This window comes from Macaca mulatta, chromosome 14 (genome assembly GCF_049350105.2).
Source record: "Macaca mulatta isolate MMU2019108-1 chromosome 14, T2T-MMU8v2.0, whole genome shotgun sequence".
NCBI classification, from domain to species: domain Eukaryota; kingdom Metazoa; phylum Chordata; class Mammalia; order Primates; family Cercopithecidae; genus Macaca; species Macaca mulatta.
The window spans coordinates 72,565,422-72,571,972 of NC_133419.1; the positions used below are offsets into that span (position 1 = coordinate 72,565,422).

Sequence of the window (6,551 nt, forward strand, 5' to 3'; positions counted from 1 at the left end):
TTATAGGTAATCAAACAAATGGTAGTGGTGATTAGAAGCTTTATTGTAAAATGCTACAGGGTCAGCTGGGCAGGAACTGGCCTTTCCAGGCCTCAGGATGTGGAGTTGGGGTTTCTGTCCCTGCAGGCATCCGTTTGCATCTGCTGATCGGCATAGGAGCTGAGAAGCATTCCAAGGAAGTGTTTTAAACCATGTCCGCTATTGGGTTCAGACCTATATAGACAGGTCTTTCAGATGGCAGAGGTGAGGGAACTTTAGAAGCCAGCCTACACACATGTGCACGTGTGTGCATGTGTGCATGTGTGTGTGTGTGTGTGTGAGATAGGGGTAGGCAAAGGGGCTTCCTGAGAACTCACCATCAGAGAAGAAGGAGACAGGCAGAGTGGGAAGGACTCTGCAAGGGCCTCATACCAGAGCGACTGGTGGTTGAGAGTCTGATATGGGGAGCTCATCCTGACTAAGGCCTCCACCCCCAGAATGTGTGTACTCCTGGGGGAGCTAAAAATGCTCTGGCATGAAACATTGTCACTGCAATCTTGCTGCGAAGCCTCCTTGCAGAGCAGGACAGCTTCACTTCCAAGAATGATGACAAATTCTGGAGCCTGGTTGCTGGGTTCCAACTCTGGTTCCACCATGGATGAGCTGTGTGACTTAGGGTAAGTTATTCAACCTCTCTGTGCCTCAGTTTTCTCATCTGTAAACTAGTTTTTGTTTGTTTTGAAGAGACAGGATGTCCCTTTGTTGCCCAGGAGTGCAGTGGCATGATCACTGCATCCTCGAACTTCTGGGCTCAAGTGATCCTCCTGCCTCAGTCTCTCCAGTGGCTAGGACTACAGACATAGGCCGCCATGCCCAGCTTAAATTAGTTTATTTTATGATTAGATGAATTAAAGTACATAAAGTGTTGGAATAGTGCCTGGCACATTAAATAAATCAGTTATTTAACCACCACCACCACGACAACCCCTTCTCCCTCTTTTAAAATTTTTTTTTTAATTTTTATTTTTAAACCCAAGCTGACTTTAATAGGAATTAAAAATTTTTAAATATATCTCTGGCAAAGAATAATGCAGGGGTAAGGATGTAGGCACAGTCTAACATCTCTCTGAGGCCTCCACACAGGCCCCTCAAACTGCACCCACTCTGACCATGCACCACCTTCCACAGACCTGGTCCCGCAGCTGTCCCTTCCTTTGGGGAAGCGGGGAAGGGATGGCTTTAGGGGGATGCAGAGTCCGTCCCTCAGCCATGCCATCTGCCCCACTTCTTAGGACTTCCTGGGATTGACTGTCCTTCCCTTGACTCCCCCATCCCTCTGGTCCCCTGGTCTCACATGGCATGGCCCCTCCCACCCTCTGGCTTCTGCTGGTTCTAACCATTTTCTCTGATCCCTAGTGCCACCTCCCCATGGTCCTCCTCAGCAACTTCAGCCTTGCCCTCCTTCTCAGGTAGGGACCTCTGACTTGACCCCAGTCCTGTCAGTCCCTACTCTAGAGAGCCCACAGTCCCAGCTCCCTGAGGCCCCACTCTCCAGGACCTGGCTGTACAGAGCTGAGTTGTGGCTTTTGCTGCTACTGCCAGTTGCAGTACTAGGTTCAGGGAGGGCTGGGCCCTGGGGCTTGGGAGCAGGGAGGGTCTTTGTGCTCTCGGTGGGTGGCACAGCATAGTCATCAGGCAGGGTTGTAGGGGAGCTCATAGCTCTCCTACTTCACCTGAGCTTGGCATCCCCACACATCCTTGGGCTCCTAAGGCAGATCATAAAGGCTCTGGGGAAGGGCTGGGACCAGGCCCTCAGGTTCAACATAGATGGGATCCTGTTTGGAGTCCATCAGCTTGGCCTTCAGCAACTGCTGCTGCTCATGTCCGTACAAGTCCCAATAGAGAGGTTTCTTCCATTGTACTCCCTCTGCTGCCCGAGCAAGGGTGCTGTCCAAGAAGTCTGAGTATAGGGAGTGCTGGGATGGGCCTGAAGCGATGCACAGGGAGTCTAAGGGCTCAGCATACAGGGCTGGGGGGCTGTCAAGAAGCCCTTGGGGGCCAGGTAGGGAAGGGAATTTCCCCTTTGCCACCTCTCCTTCTTGGGAGTCAGCTCTGAGAACATTCTGACCCTGTCTGGCCTTTCCCTGGGTCTTCTGCCAGTGGATGGCAGTCTCACCTGCCTGGAAGATGTCATTTCCCTGTGCTGTCTAGAAGGTGAAGGTTCCAGGGCCCAGGAGGCAGTGGCGCTGGCCTCAAAAGAGAACACGACCTTGTCCCGGCCATAGCAATGCAACAGAGTGTAGGGCCAGGACAGGACAGCTCCAGTATCTGACTCTGGGCCCCCATGGTCAGGAGAGTCACCCTCTCAGCCTCCAACCGTCAGCAAATAGAGGCATGCAGGCCACAGTGCTCAGCCGCCTCAGTCCTCTGCACCGTTACCCAGAATTGGGATCCTTCCCAGGTGTGGCTGCACAAGGAGTTCTCCAGCATCTCCAGGGCAGAAAGCTCAGGTGGGTTGTTGGTAGGTTCCAGAATCCAGCTGCCTTTCCGAAAGGGGTTTTGGCAGTGTCTGCATCCAGGCTGCACTGGACAGCACATCAACAGCCAGCAGGTGCTAGTGCTGTGCAGTGTCCAGGCGGAAGGCAGTGGCGCTGGGCTCAGGGGGGCTCTCCACAGCCACGGGGGCCAAACTCACACACTTCACCAGATGGATCACCTTGCAGTACAGGCAGCACGAGCTCCCTCAGCCGCTCCCAGAGCTCGACCCCTTATGGTCAAAGAACCTGAGCCACGCTACGCCACGGGGACTGACCAGGTAGAGCACAGCCCAGGTCTTCCTCCACCTCTTGGTCCCAAAGTGCTCACTCTGCAAAAAGAGTGGCCCTTCCATCACAGCTCCATCCATGGCCCCCAGCGGTTCCTTCCCCGCTTCTCCCTCTTATCAAGTGACTGAGTACTATGGCACTGACAGATCCACACCAGACTCTGGCCAGGCTCCCTCTGATCTGTTACTCCTGACGCTTGCATATATAACCCAGACACGATGCACCACAGCATCACCTTTACCTGAAAGATTTCAGAAGGCATCAGGGCCCTGCAGAATTACCCAGCCTGATGCCTTCATTTTTGCAGATGAAGAGACCAAGGCCCAGCAAGGGATCCCATAGAAAGAGTAAAAGTAAAACCAATGAGCATGTGTCAGAGGAGGAGTCCCCCACAGCAGGAACGGCACATAAGAGGATTCTTGGGGACAGATACAGTGGGGACGGCCCTGGATCTTCTGCTTTGGTCCCTGCTATGACATTAACTTAGTCTGTGAGCTCAGGCAGTGGAAGCGGATGAGGAAGGACCCCTGTCCTGGAGAACTCTTTCTGCCAGTGTTCATTTGGAGAGTGATATCCTGGGGATTCCCAGTTGCCACCACCTTATTCTCACTTCTGCCAGCAACACTGATCTTAGCCTCCCCTCAGAACTCTGAGCAAGAATGTCCTGGGCTCAGAGTGTGGCCACCGCGCTGGCTTCTTACTCCAGTGCACTCCTGTCAGCCCTCTGGGGGAGCACACGGAGTAGCAGCTCTTCCCTACCATCGAAATGTATCTTTGTACCCTCCAAAATGATGTCTTCAGTGTCATTGTTATTCAATTATGATCAGAAGCCGAGCTTGATCAGACGTTCAATCTAACTTCTATTAAGTCATGAAACTCCTTTTTTTTTTTTTTTTTTTTGAGACAGAGTTTTGCTCTTGCTGCCCAGGCTGCAATGGTGCGATCTCGGCTCACTGCAACCTCTGCCTCCCGGGTTCAAGCAATTCTTCTGCCTCAGCCTCCCGAGTAGCTGGGATTACAGACATGCGCCTCCATACCCAGCTAATTTTGTATTTTTAGTAGAGATGGGTTTTCTCCATGGGGTTTCTCCATGTTGATCAGGCTGGTCTCAAACTCCTGACCTTGGGTGATCCGCCCACCTCGGCCTTCCAAAGTGCTAGGATTACAGGCATGAGCCACTGCGCCCGGCCAAGTCATGAAACTTCTCTATCAGTGAAAAGTTAACACATTGTCTGGTCCTGCTTAAGGACAAGAACTTTTACCCCCCATCTATCTGCCAACTTCATAAGCAGCCATATTTCAAGTCTCTATTCTCTGCTGCTGGGACTATCTGGTCCAGGGAGGGTGAGAAGCAAACACATCTATTGTATATGATCCTGACCTTTCTATCAGAATCCATAGTCTTTTGCTCATCCCTCTGTTATGAGGACAACACTTGCTGACCATTCTCCCTACCAGTACCTTAGGTCACACAGTCTTCCTTTTTGTTCTTAGCTTCTAGCTTCTAGCATCAGGGCTTTCCAGGCCCCCAAATGGCCAGCCACCAGGGATCCCTGAAGAATGAGGAAAGACCTTAATCCAGTTCTACAAACATTTTTTTGAGTGTCCAATCCATGATGGACCCTCATGAGGCACTGGACACATGGGAATATGTTCATCTTGGATGCTTTCTTTCTTTCTTACCTTTTTCTTTCTTTCTTTTCTTTTCTTTCTTTCTTTTTTTTTTTTTTTTGAGATGGAGTCTAGCTCTGTCACCTAGGCTGGAGTGCAATGGTACAATCTCAGCTCACTGCAACCTCTGCCTCCCTGGCTCAAGCGATTCTCCTACCTCAGCCTCCTGAGTAGCCGGAATTATAGGCATGCGCCACCGTGCCTAGCTAATTTGTGTATTTTTTGTAGAGACGGGGTTTCACCGTGTTGCCCAGGCTGGTCTTGAACTCCTGACCTCAGGTGATACACCCGCCTCAGCCTCCCAAAGTGCTGGGATTATAGGCATGAGCCACCATGCTGGCGGGATGCTTTCTTTAAGGATTTCCCAGTCTGTTGGGCACATGGGAACTTATCTGGGGAGAGGGGGGATTTCTCTTCAGAATGTCTTAGTTGTTGGTGTAAGAGAATGGTACAGAGAAGTTTTGTTGATTCCTTTAAAAAGGGGAAAGAGAAAAAGTTTAACCCTACCAACCTTGCCATGCTCTGACAAGCTTATCCAGGTGACATAGTTTGGCTGTGTCCCCACCCAAATCTCATCTTGAATTGTAGCTCCCATAATTCCCACATGTTATAGAGGGACCCGATTGGAGGTAATTGAATCACGGGGGCGGGTATTTCCTGTGTTGTTCTTGTGGTGAATAGGTCTCTTGAATAGTCTCACGAGATCTGATGGTTTTATAAATGGGAGTTTCCCCTGCGCAAGCACTCCTGTCTACCGCAATGTGAGATGTGACTTTGTCCCTTATTTGCCTTCCGCCATGATTGTGAGGACTCCCCAGCCATGTGGAACTGTGAGTCCATTAAACCTCTTTCCTGGCTGGGTGCGGTGGCTCATGCCTGTAATCCCAGCACTTTGGGAGGCTGAGGCGGGTGGATCACCTGAGGTCAGGAGTTCCAGACCAGCTTGGCCAACGTAGTGAAACCCTGTCTCTACTAAATATACAAAAGTTAGCCGGGCATGGAGGTGCCCTGCCTGTAGTCCCGGGTACTCTGGAGCCTGAGGCAGGAGAATCGCTGGAACCTAGGAGGCGGAGGTTGCAGTGAGCTGAGATCATGGCACTGCACTCCAGCCTGGGTGACAGAGTCAGACCCCATCTCAAAAGAAAAAAAAAAAAAAGTTTTTTTTCTTTAATAAATTATCCAGGCTCAGATATGTCTTTATCAGCAGTGTGAGAACAGACTAATACACCAAGTTATTGTGCATGGGAAGGAACCTGCCAATGGGCTGCCATAGCGAACAATTATGGAGTGGTTATCCAGCACCATTCTTCCTTCTTGGGAACTGTTACGTCCATCTAGATGGCTCCCCAGGGACCATTGCTTTTACATAATCCTTCCCTCAGTCATAATTGGCCTAGGTGTGGACCCTTTTCAAAGATGGGTCAATAAAACCTTTCCTTACCATTTTTTCTTATTTGAACTTAGAAACAAGTCATTCTTTTGTTTTTTTGTTTGTTTCTTTGTTTTTGCTTTTTAAGAAATAGAGTCTTTCTTAAAGACTGAAGTCTTTAAGACTTCACAGGCTGAAGTTCAGTGGTGCAATCATAGCTGATTGCAGCCTTGACTTCCTGTGTTCAAGGGATCCTCCCACCTCAGCCTCTCAAGTGGCTGGGACTATAGGTATGTGCCACCACAGCCAGCTAATTAAAAAAAAATTTTTTTTTCTGTAGAGTTGTGCTATATTGTCCAGGCTGGTCTCAAACTTCTGGGCTCAAGTGATCCTCCCGCCTTGGTCTCCCAGTTCCCTGGGATTATAGGTGTGGACCATCATGCCTAGCCCAAGCCATTCTTTTTTGAATGGTGAAAGCTATAAATATGAAAAACAGGAACTGTCTGCAAGCATATTCTCCATCATGAAGAGAAGAAAGGTGCTCTGCAGTGAAGAAAGCAGAAATAAAAAGTTGAAGCAAAAGATAAAGACAATTCTATTAGGATTTAAGTCCCTAGTTCCAGTTATTCCTGAGACATCCTTGCTTTTTTTTGCAAATTAGTTGTTCAGCCCCTTATTGGATTTTATTACCCAATACAGTTTTCTTT

At 49.5% G+C, this 6,551-nt stretch overlaps 1 pseudogene; it reads right to left on the reverse strand.

The window, feature by feature from the left end:
* Positions 1 to 1,444: 1,444 nt before the first annotated feature.
* LOC717855 (docking protein 1 pseudogene) lies at positions 1,445 to 2,884 on the reverse strand (annotated as a pseudogene).
* Positions 2,885 to 6,551: the final 3,667 nt, after the last annotated feature.